At 42.0% G+C, this 11,261-nt stretch overlaps 1 protein-coding gene and 1 long non-coding RNA gene across 12 annotated transcripts in view; one reads left to right on the plus strand and one right to left on the minus strand.

Moving 5' to 3' along the window:
• PHACTR4 (phosphatase and actin regulator 4) overlaps positions 1-5,949 on the minus strand; it is a 103,719-nt gene extending 97,770 nt beyond the window's left edge. For 4 of the 11 annotated variants that reach the window (XM_070610493.1, XM_070610491.1, XM_070610489.1 and 1 more), the window contains exon 1: positions 5,736-5,876. The gene's annotated coding sequence lies outside the window, so the exon portion shown is untranslated. Of the gene's footprint in view, positions 1-5,735 lie in introns of all 11 variants that reach the window. The other 7 variants (XM_070610494.1, XM_070610492.1, XM_070610495.1 and 4 more) reach the window with 5 other exon arrangements.
• Positions 5,929-10,145, plus strand: LOC139081953 (uncharacterized). The gene is made up of 3 exons (XR_011537493.1): positions 5,929-6,147; positions 8,220-8,307; positions 9,217-10,145. It is a non-coding gene; the product is annotated as an uncharacterized lncRNA (long non-coding RNA).
• The last annotated feature ends 1,116 nt before the right edge of the window (positions 10,146-11,261 follow it).

The following is an 11,261-nucleotide window of genomic DNA, read 5'->3' on the forward strand; positions in this document are numbered from 1 at the left end:
TTTAACAAGGTTAGCTGACTTGGATAGTCACAGCTAGTAAGTGACAGAACTGGAACTAGAACCCAGGTCTTCAGACTCCAAAGGCAGTAAATGCACTACATTAAGCAAATATGTCAGAACTTTCAGATGGTCAAAACAAACAACTGGTGCTTTCAACATAAAAGAGAAGTTAAACTGAAAACCAAGCTTGAATCTGGAAGCTGTATAGTTTCAACCATCTCTTCCCTAAAAATCAAACAGCCACTAAACACACTTCCTCTCCTAAAACCCCTTGGAATGTTTTTGGTTATAAATCATAAAATCCTAGAATTTGAGAGATCAACTAATCCACACCCTTTGAGAGATGAGAAAATTGAAGCACAAGCTTTGTGACTTGCTCAGAGACAGTGGCACCAGCTCCTACCATTACAATATAGTGTGTCTCCCTCTAAGGCCCACGTCAACAGTATTCAAAAAATGTTATCTAACTGAGAATGTAGGAGATAGAATGGATGGACTATCGCATAATGTGTGTCTGACTCGGCCGGGGCCTAACTGCTGTTCAGCAGTCCTTTTGCTCATCTCTGGTTGGCTCCCTTACCTGTTCCATGACAGCTATTCCAAACTTTAACACTCTCTCGAGTGGGCTGGCCCACTCCATCCTTTTATCATTATGCAGATAACTTATCCGATTCCTTCAGAAAGGAAGATTTAAAAAAAGAGGTCGTCAGATATTAACAGACCCTCTAAGGCAGAAATTACGATCCTGAGCTTTGGAGTTGAAATATATTTGGGTCCCAGATCTCTTCCCTAATTTACATGGTGCCTTTGGGAAATTTAGTTAATCTCTCTGAGCTATAATTTCTTCAACTGTCAAATAAGAATGCTCATCCATCCTATACAATTTTTGTAAAGTGAAATCACACATTTAAAAGTACCTAGATCAAAGTGTGGGTACAGAATAAGCAGTTGGTAACTACTCCAATTTCAACTTCCATCTCCATCACTTCCAAAAATGTCTTCTCCCATCCTTCCTTCATGCCTCCTTTTCAGGGCTCCCCTCTCTATGAGCTGTGGATTAATCTCCTCCCAAGCCTCCTCCATCACCTCCCTTTTCTCTCGTGCAGATCGTCAATATCTGCCTCTCTGCTAGCTTCTTTTCCTCTTCCTTTCAACACGTCAAACCTATTCCATCCTTTAAAATCAGAACAAAAAAAGGCCCTCTATCCTGCCTCCTTTTAGCACTTGCTCTAAATCTCTCTCCTAGACCCTCTAACCTCCCCTGAAGACAGCAAGCAATTACGTTTCAACACAGATTAGATTATATCAACTACCTGCCTGAAATCCTGAGATGGTTTAGCATTTCCCCAATCGTAATCTTTAGCAAAGCATTTTGAATGCTCAGCACCCAGCCATCAATCTTTCCTTTCACCAGCCATTGTACTCTTCAATTCCTCAACCCCAGGGGTCCAGAGACCCCCTAAGTATTCCACAACTTTCTAAAACTATATGCATATGTTTGCTTATGTGCAGTTTTCTGGAGTGAAAATCTTCTGCTCTTCTCAAATTTTCTAGAGGGGGTATCTGAACCAAAAAACGTTAAAAACCAACTGCAATACCCTCTAGCCATACCAGACTACTCACTCCTTCCCAGACACACACCTTATACTTTCCCATCTCCATTCCTATGCTCAAGCTGCCCCATCTGGCTGGAATAACCTTAATTGTAACTGGTCTCCCTGGTGAATTCTTATTTATCCCTCAAGAACAAGCTCCAAAATCACTTCCTCTATAATGCCATCCTTCACTGTCTACCAAAACAGCCATTCAGTCCCTTACCAATATTATAACATGCCTCTATTTAACACTCACCACGCTGTTAGGTGTTGTAATGTAAGCTTTTCAAGGCAGAGACTATACACCTTCACATCTTTGTGCCGCCAGAACACAACCCAGATCCTAGCACACAATGGGCAAAACAGAAAATCTGCTGACGAAAAGAACTATTTTGGCTTTGCATTTGTGTTCTGGTATTCTCTACAATCGTCCCTGAACACTTTGTTATTCATTCACTCATTCAACAAACATTTACAAAGTTCCAATGAAATACCTGGAGCCGTGTGCTGCGCAGTAAGGATGTAGACTAGGACCTAGTCCCTGCCATTAAGACAGTCAACTGTGACAAGGTAGAACAAATAATAATGGTCTTATTTGACAAGTGCCATAAAAGCGGTCCACATAAAAGGTTACAGTAGCCCATGTAAGGATGCGACTAACAGTCACAGAGGCGCTGGCCTGGTGGCGCAGTGGTTAAGTTCCTACATTCCACTGCAGCGGCCCAGCGTTCGCCAGATCGGATCCCAGCTGTGGATCTACACACAGCTTGTCAAGCCATGCTGTGGCAGGAGTCCCACATATAAAGTAGAGGAAGATGGGCACAGAAGTTAGCTCAGGGCCAGTCTTCCTCAGCAAAAAGAGGGGGACTGGCAGCAGATGTTAGCTCAGGGCTAATTCTTCTCCTCAAAAAAAAAAAGTCACAGAAGTTAACATCAGACTCTCTTAGACCAGAGAATCCATCCATTCTCTTTGTCTCTTTCTAAACAATCTTCTTCCAGTGGTCCTTTTCCTTTTCTCATAGTAGTAACAATCATTTACTACAGGAATTTGAAGGGTATAATGCAACCAAATTCTTACCCTACTCGCTTCTGGAAACAATTCCACAAGCTAGGTAGAACAGGAATCATTACCCTCAAGTTAAAGGTGAGAAAACTAAAGTTCAAAGAGGTTACTGCTCAAGGTTGCACAGGAAATAAGGGGATTTTATTTATTTAGTACTTGCTTACTCTACGACTCCTCCCTCCACTCCTCTCCCCCGCATCCCCAATCAGTCTGTAAGCCCCAAGAGGGAAAAGACTTGTTCTCATTGTTTTGTCCTCAGAGTCTACAACAGTGCTCAGAACACAACAGCCTTTCAATAAACATGAGTTGATTGAACGAATGGATGTATTTGAAAATAAAGTAGACCAACAGCAAAATGCACAAAAGAAAAAAGTTCCTTCCCATTACGGCGGCATAATAAGAGATTTCTAACAGGCTTCTACTAGTTAGAAAGGCTAGACTAATTGTATTGACTCAATTCCATTGGCATGTTATGCATTTTACCTAAGAAGAATTTAAGTAAGGGAAGTGAAGTGGGTTTCTATTTCTGATGTTATATTCTTGGCATGTACTGACATAAATCCAAGACTTAAACTGCAGGTTTGAAACTGATTAAAAGTTTTTATTAAAAGCAAAAACTAAAGAAAGCATTTTCTTGATGAATCTTGACTCTGGCTAGGAAAGCATCTGAATTTCAGTTCTTTCTTCAATGTTAGCTGAAGCAACCAAAGCTACTGTATGTATATATGTTCTCCAACATATTTCTTAATAAAACTTTAAGCAAAGATTAGTCAAAACCTTTTAGTAAAAACCTTTTACTAATGATTAGTCAAAACCACAGCACAGGGGGCTGGCTCGGTGGCACAGCGGTTAAATGCACACGTTCCGCTTCAGTGGCCCGGGGTTTGCTGGTTGGAATCCCCGGTGTGGACACGGCACCACTTGTCAACCCATGCTGTGGCAGGCGTCCCACATATAAAGTAGAGGAAGATGGGCACGGATGTTAGCTCAGGGCCAGTATTCCTCAGCAAAAAGAGGAGGATTGGCAGCAGTTAGCTCAGGGCTAATCCTCCTCAAAAAAAAAAAAAAAAAAAAAAACCCACAGCACAGTAATTCACCATCCTTCCACCCCAGGGCTTCATACCATTGCCATTCTGCCTAGGCACAAGCAGTCAGGGCAAACCATAACACAAGGTGGTGAGACCAACGTTCAGTGTGACGTATGGTTCAGTATGACAGTGTTTATAGTTCTAGAAACTCCAGTTCCCTATAAATCAATTTGTGCTCTGATTGGAAAATATTTCCATTATTTTCCCCCAATATTTAAATTTTAGCAAGTCACAAACTGTGGGTAGTATAATAAGTAACTGCAATAGGTGTAAGGCAGTGGAAAGAGGACTGGACTTGAAGTATGGTTTACCCTACAATTCCCTATCTAGGTTAACTGTGTGACCTTGGGCAAGTCATTTAACATTTCCGAGGGTGTAAATTTAACATTTATCACCTGTAAAATGAGAGAACAATCACCTCACAGAAGTGTAGTGAGAATTAATTACATAATGTATATCAGCTATTTTCAAAAAATAACACTGATAGCATCCTCATGTTTGAACAAATAAGTAACAAATAAGTAAATTAGCAACTGCTGTTCCTTATTTTTAAAACGTCTACAGCAATTCTGTGGATGCTTCTTCAAAACACAGCGAGGAAAATACAAATAATCCCCGCTCGCTGCTGGATTAAAAACTGAAGAACAACTGCTTTGAAGACCTCCATCCCTATAAAATATCACCAACAATCTGGGATTCTCAGAGTAAATCACTTCCATTGTGAGATCTCTAATCAAGTACAAAAGCCTTTATTTGCCTCCCTATTAACCTATATAACTTCAATAACCTTTCCTGATTCAGGTAAAGGGGCCCTGGTTGTCTTGAAACACTAATGAATCTTTTTTTCAAAAGAAGTATCTGCAATGGCCCTCAGAAAGCTTTATCTTAAGCCGAATCTAGCAATGCACTCGTCCACCGGGACATGAAGTTACCCCTATCTAACAGAATGTGATCAAATTCACACGATTCATCGGTTGCAATAAGTAGCAACTAGGTCTTTTCCCTCAAACTGGCTTCATTTCTTTTAACTTCGAGTGCTTTCTAGAAGCCACTAGGTTTCTGGTTTCTCTACAAAGTAGATCTTTCTATTAAGGGAGGTTTGCTTTCAACTTTTTGTTTTAAGCAGAGGAAATAGGAAAGGGATCGGGGGGTTCGGGGACGAGGAACCGGGGGGCTGGATGAAGTACTGTAGTCCTTTTCTGCATGCAATGAATGGAAAGGCTGCTCGCTGCCCTATAAATCACTTTCTCTCCTCGGAGATCCGAGAGGTGTGTGAACTACCATTATGCCCATCCGCATTGGTTCTTCGGTTCCCCGATCACAGCTGCGACCTACACAGACAACGCAGCAAATTCGGTCCCCTCCCAGTTTCCCGAGAGGGGGTCTCACTTCTTTTCCACAGACTCATCCCCCTACCGAGAAGAACGCCTGCAGGAGATCCGTGCCCCGACGCCGCGGGGCTGACGTTTAGGAGTTGGACAATAACCTCGAGGTGTTCAACAGAAACTCCGTCTGCCTAGAGCCTCCGCTCTGCCCAGCCGGGATGCGGAGGTCTAAGAGAGCGCGGTTTTGAAAAATGGACTTTGACCCGATCCAGTTACTGTAACCGGATCCCCAGGGATCGGTCCCCGTCTGGAACTGGACGGGCGGGCTCCTCCGAGGAGGCGACTCCACGCACGGGCACAAAGGGGCACAAAGCAGCCCAGACAAAAGGGCCCCGCCAAGTCGCGGGGGCGGAGAGGGCGAGCCTGCTCTGGGCGCGCCGCGGGCGGAGAAGCCCCAACGGGACCGGAGTGGGAGGGCGGCGGCGGAGGAGGAGGCGGCGGCCCGGTCCGTCCCGCCCTGGCCCGACGCGACCGCGGCCCGGGCCGTTACCCTCGCTGGACCGAGACCCCCTCGCGGAGCCAAGAACGCGGTCCGAGCCTATGAGACGCCCGAAGCCCGACTTCGCGCACTTCCCGCTCACTTTCTCTAGCTAGCTGAACTCACCTGGGTCGCCGCCGCCGCCGCCGCCTCCTCAGACTCCACTGTAGTTTCCCCCGGAAATCCTACCTGGCCCGCTGGCCGCCAGAGCCTTCGGCCCCCAGGACTGGGGGGAACAGGGAGCGGGCCGGACAGTGAGGGGGTAGGAAGTGCCGCTGCGGGGGCTCACGGGACTTGTAGTCTCCAGCAAAGGCCAGTTGTATCGCCGGCTGGACAAAATGGCGGGAACCCCTCGCTCTTTGCTCTCCGGGCGGTCGGCCCCACATGGCCTCTCTGGGCATGCGCCACCCGCTGCCGGCGTCCTGCGTGGAAAAAAACTTGGGCGTCTTTCCTGGTACCGACGAGAGCAAAGGTCTCTGGACTTGAGAGAACAAAGTTCAGTACTGGGCTCCAGGCAGTGCCTAAGGAGGGAGCTGATGTAAGTGTGTTGTTTTAGAAAACTGTGTCCAGTCCCTGTCTGGCTAAATTTCAATTATAATCTCCCCAAAAGGAAAACTATTGAGGGCCAATCTGAAGTGCAAAAAACTTAGAAGCAAGTTACCCTCAATTTTGTGCATAAGGAAGAAACTCAGGAATCGTTCTTGACACCTCTTTCAGCCGATTAAGTCCAGTTATTCTGCTTCTCAAATATCTCAGTTCTTTCCACTTTCTCCACTACCATAGCTGTGAGGAAGCTACTGTCACCTCTCTCAGTCTGGCTAGTTTCAGGCCTCCAGGCTATCAGCCTCCAAACACCTTCCTTGATGCTGCCGAGGATCTTTCTAAATGCCAAACCATTGTGTCACAACCTAAATTAGACCTAAGTGTACAACCTAAAGCTACAAAACTTCTAGAGGAAAGCACAAAAGAAAAATCTATGTGACCTTTAGAAACACAATCCATAAAAGAAGAAAACTGATCAATTGCACATCATCAAAATTAAAACTTTTGCTGTTTAGGACCCTTATGAAATGAAAAGGCAAGCCACAGACTTGGATGAAACAGCAGCAAAACCTATATCCAACAAAGGACTAGTATCTAGAATATACAAAGAACTCTTTCAACTCAATAAGACAAACAAATAAGACAAGTTTAAAAAATGATTTAAACAGACACTTTTCCAAAGGAGATAAACAGATGGCAAATAAAAACATGAAAGATGTTAGGGAAATGCCAGTTAAAACCACAATGAGATAACACTGCACACCACAGCTGGCACTATCAAGTGTTAGCAAGAAAGCAGAGCGACAAGAATTCTCATTCACTGCTGGTAGGATTGTAAAATGATACAACCACTTTGGAAAACAGTTTGATAGTTTTTTAAAACTTAAATATACACCTACTGTATGTCACAACCATTACACTATACGTATTTACCCAAGACAAATGAAAGCATACATTTACACAAAGACTTGAACATGAATGTTCATAGCAACTTTATTGGTAATAGCCGAAGTCTAGAAACAAATGTCCTTCAAGAGGTGAATGAATATTTATGAAATGGAATACTCTTCAGTAATAAAAGGAATGGGCTGTTGATACACACAACAACATGATGAATCTTAACTATGCTGAGTGAAAGAAGCCAGACATAAAAAGAGTACTTTCTGTATGACTCCATTTGAATAAAATTCTAGAAATGCAAACTATAGTGACAGAAAGCAGATTGGTGGTTACCTGGGGACCAAGGAGGCAGAGACATGGCGGGGAGGGATGGTAAAAGGGAGGAGGAAACTTTTGGGGGTGATGGGTATGTTAGTTATCTTGGCTATGGTTATGGTTTCAAGGGTGTATGATGAGTTTTAAATATATCAAAACTCATCAAACTGCACACTTTAAATATGTGCAATTTATCGTTTGTTAATCATACTTTACTAAAGCTAAAAAATAATATATTTGAAAAACTGGTTTAAAAAAGAAAGAAAATCCTTCAATGGTTTCCCAGTACTCTTAGGACCAAAACAGAAATGATTGCCATGGATGCTCTAATTGTGGAGCTTCGCTATCTTCCATTGGGAAGGGGACTGAAAGAGATGGCAATTGTGAAACCCCAGGTCACTAATACTGATGGTAACAATAGCAGTGGTAGTAATAATAAAACTGCTACTTTTTCTTGAGTATCTATCATGTACTAGATATTTTACATATGTCTTAATTAGTATTCCCCCCAGAAAGCAGAACCCGAGACAAGTACTAGTTGCAGGTAATTTACTTGGAAGATGATCCCAGGGATTTAAAGTGAAAGTCCAGAGTGAAATAGGAAAGGAGGAGAAGCCAAAACAAGGATGCGTTACCAAGGTGATCACTGCTGTAGGCACCTGGGTCCAGATCCTACCAAAACCATCTGAGGATTATCTAGAATGTGTCTCAGCATGGTCCACCTAAGGACTGCCATGGAGAAGCATTTACCCATGGGCTTCCATCCACCATTGGTTAGGATTACCCCAGGGAGCATCACCTCCTCTTGCACGTCTGAGCAGGCTCCCACCAGTGTCTTATATCCTGGTTTAGGAAAAGCTCCAGGACAGAAGGCAGAAAGACTCGAGGAGAGTGGAAGCCCTCATTGAACTGTTTTCTGCAGCTTCAACTAGAATCTAAGGTAAGGCTGAGAGGCTGTGAGGTAAGGCAGCAGAGGTCCCAGGCCATCCCTTGCAATGCTCAGATTCACCCATGCTGTACATTAGATCCAATCTATCACCTAGTCTTCAACGTAATTGCTGGCAATAATCTTGACAAAAGACTCAGGGGCATTCATAATTCTTTGCAAAATGTATGTTGTCCCATATGTCCTTTGTGCCCTATAACACACTATACTCAACCATATGGATGACTCTCACAAATAATATTAAGTGAAAGAAGCCAGGAAAAGAGTATATACTGTATGATTTCACATATATAAACTAAAAACAGGCAAAAATATTCTGTTGAAAGCTAGGATTGCAGCTACCCTTCAGAGTGGAAGAGTGGTGTCTGGAAGAAGGTGAGAGGAGGTTTGCTGGGTGCTGGTAATGTTCTGTTTTTGAGCTGGATCTGGGTGCTGGCTATTGGTTCTCTTCAATTTGTAAAAATTCATCCATTGGGATAGATATACTTTTCGGCATATTTATCATTCTCCCGATATAATTGTTTTAATGAGAAGTGGCCTGGGCAGGTCTCTCATCTTCTGAGAGACCAATTAACAATAAAGACTATTTCTAACCATGAATGTTTCTGGATTTGGAGCTTATGGGCATTATTGGAGCATAATGTTAAGAGCGTGGGCTTTGGTACTAAAGAACTGTTCTGCCACTTCCTGTGTGCCATTGGCTAAGTTATTTAAAGTCAAGATTCAGTTTCTTCATTGTGCAATGGGAAGCATAAAAGTACCTAATATATAGGTTGGTGTGAGAAGTAAATAAAGTAACATACATAAAGTGCCCAGCACTGTACCTGATATATGTTAAATGCTCAATAAACAATAACCGTTTGGGTGGGTAATATTAGTTTATGTCTTTCTATTTTTCTTAAGCTTCCGAGTTTTCAACAATGAACATGGACACAGGCTGCAGGTGCAAGAATGTTCATTGTAGCACTGTTTGAAATTGCAAACAAACAAAAAATTGGGGACAGTCTTAATATCTGTCTACTGGAGAATGGGCAAATCAGCTGTGATATATTCATAACATAGAATATTACAAAATAGAGTGAATAAAACTGTGGAGATCAACATGGATAAAGCAAAATGTTGGGGCCAGCCCAGTGGCATAGCGGTTAAGTTCACGGACTCTGCTTTGGCGGCCCAGGGTTTGCCTGTTTGGATCCCGGGCATGGACCTACACACTGCTTTCAAGCCATGCTGTGGTGGCATCCCACATATAAAATAGAGGAAGATGGGCACGGATGTTAGCTCAAGGCTAATATTCCTCAAATTATTATAATATTATATAATATTCCTTTAATTATAGAATTAAATGAAAAATTAGATCAGATGGACCTAATAGATATATATAGGACACTTCATCCAAAAACAGCAGGTTACACATTCTTCTCAAGCACACATGGAACAGTCTCAAGGATAGACCATTTCTTGGGAAACAAAGCAAGCATCAATCAGTTCAAGAGAGTTGAAATAATATCAAGCATCTTTTCTGATCATAATGCTATGAAACTAGAAATCAACTACAAGAATAAAGCTGGGAAAGGGCCAAAAATGTGGAGACTAAACAACATGCTACTGAACAAACAATGGATTATTGAAGAAATTAAAGAAGAAATCAAATATCATCTGGAGACAAATGAAAATGAAAACACACCGTACCAAATTATTTGGGACGCAGCAAAGGCAGTCCTAAGAGGGGAATTCATTGCAATACAGGCTCACCTCAATAAGCAAGAAAAATCTTACATAAACAAACTCAAACAACACCTAATAGAATTAGAAAAAGAAGAACAAACAAAGCCCAAAGTCAGTAGAAGGAGGGAAATAATAAAAATAAGAGCAGAAATAAATGATATTGAAACAAAAAAGACAGTAGAAAGGATCAATGAAACAAAGAGTTGGTTCTTTGAAAAAATTAACAAAATCGACAAACCCTTAGCCAGACTCACTGAAAAAAAAAAGAGAGAAGTCTCAAATAAATAAAATTAGAAACGAGAGAGGAGAAATCACAACAGATACTGAAGAAATACAAAGGATCATAAGAGAATACTATGAAAAACTATATGCCAACAAATTGAACAACCTAGAAGAAATGGATAAATTCCTAGACTCATACAACCTACCCAAACTGAATCAGGAAGAAATAGAGAATCTGAATAGACCAATCACAAGTAAAGAAATAGAAACAGTAATCAAAAACTTCCCCAAAAATAAGAGTCCAGGACCAGACGGCTTCTCTGGAGAATTCTACCAAACATTCAAAGAAGATTTAATACGTATCCTTCTCAAACTATTCCAGAAAATAGAGGAAGATGGAGCACTCCCTAATACATTCTATGAAGCCAACATCACCCTGATCCCCAAACCTGACAAGGACAACACAAAGAAGGAAAACTACAGGCCAATATCACTGATGAACATAGATGCAAAAATCCTCAACAAAATTTTGGCAAACCGATTACAGCAATACATCAAAAAGATTATACACCATGATCAAGTGGGATTTATACCAGGGACACAGAGATGGTTCAACATCTGCAAGTCAATCAACGTGATTCACTACATTAACAAAATGAGAAACAAAAACCACATGATCATCTCAATAGATGCAGAGAAAGCATTTGACAAGATCCAACATCCATTTATGATAAAAACCCTCAATAAAATAGGTATAGAAGGTAAGTACCTCAACATAATAAAGGCCATATATGACAAACCCACAGCCAACATCATACTCAACGGACAAAAACTGAAACCCATCCCTCTCAGAACAGGAACAAGACAAGGGTGCCCACTTTCATCACTCTTATTCAACATAGTACTGGAGGTTTTGGCCAGAGCAATTTGGCAGGAAAAAGAAATAAAAGGAATCCAAATAGGCAACGAAGAAGTAAAACTCTCGTTGTTTGCAGACG

Source organism: Equus przewalskii, chromosome 2 (genome assembly GCF_037783145.1).
Source record: "Equus przewalskii isolate Varuska chromosome 2, EquPr2, whole genome shotgun sequence".
Lineage (NCBI taxonomy): Eukaryota > Metazoa > Chordata > Mammalia > Perissodactyla > Equidae > Equus > Equus przewalskii.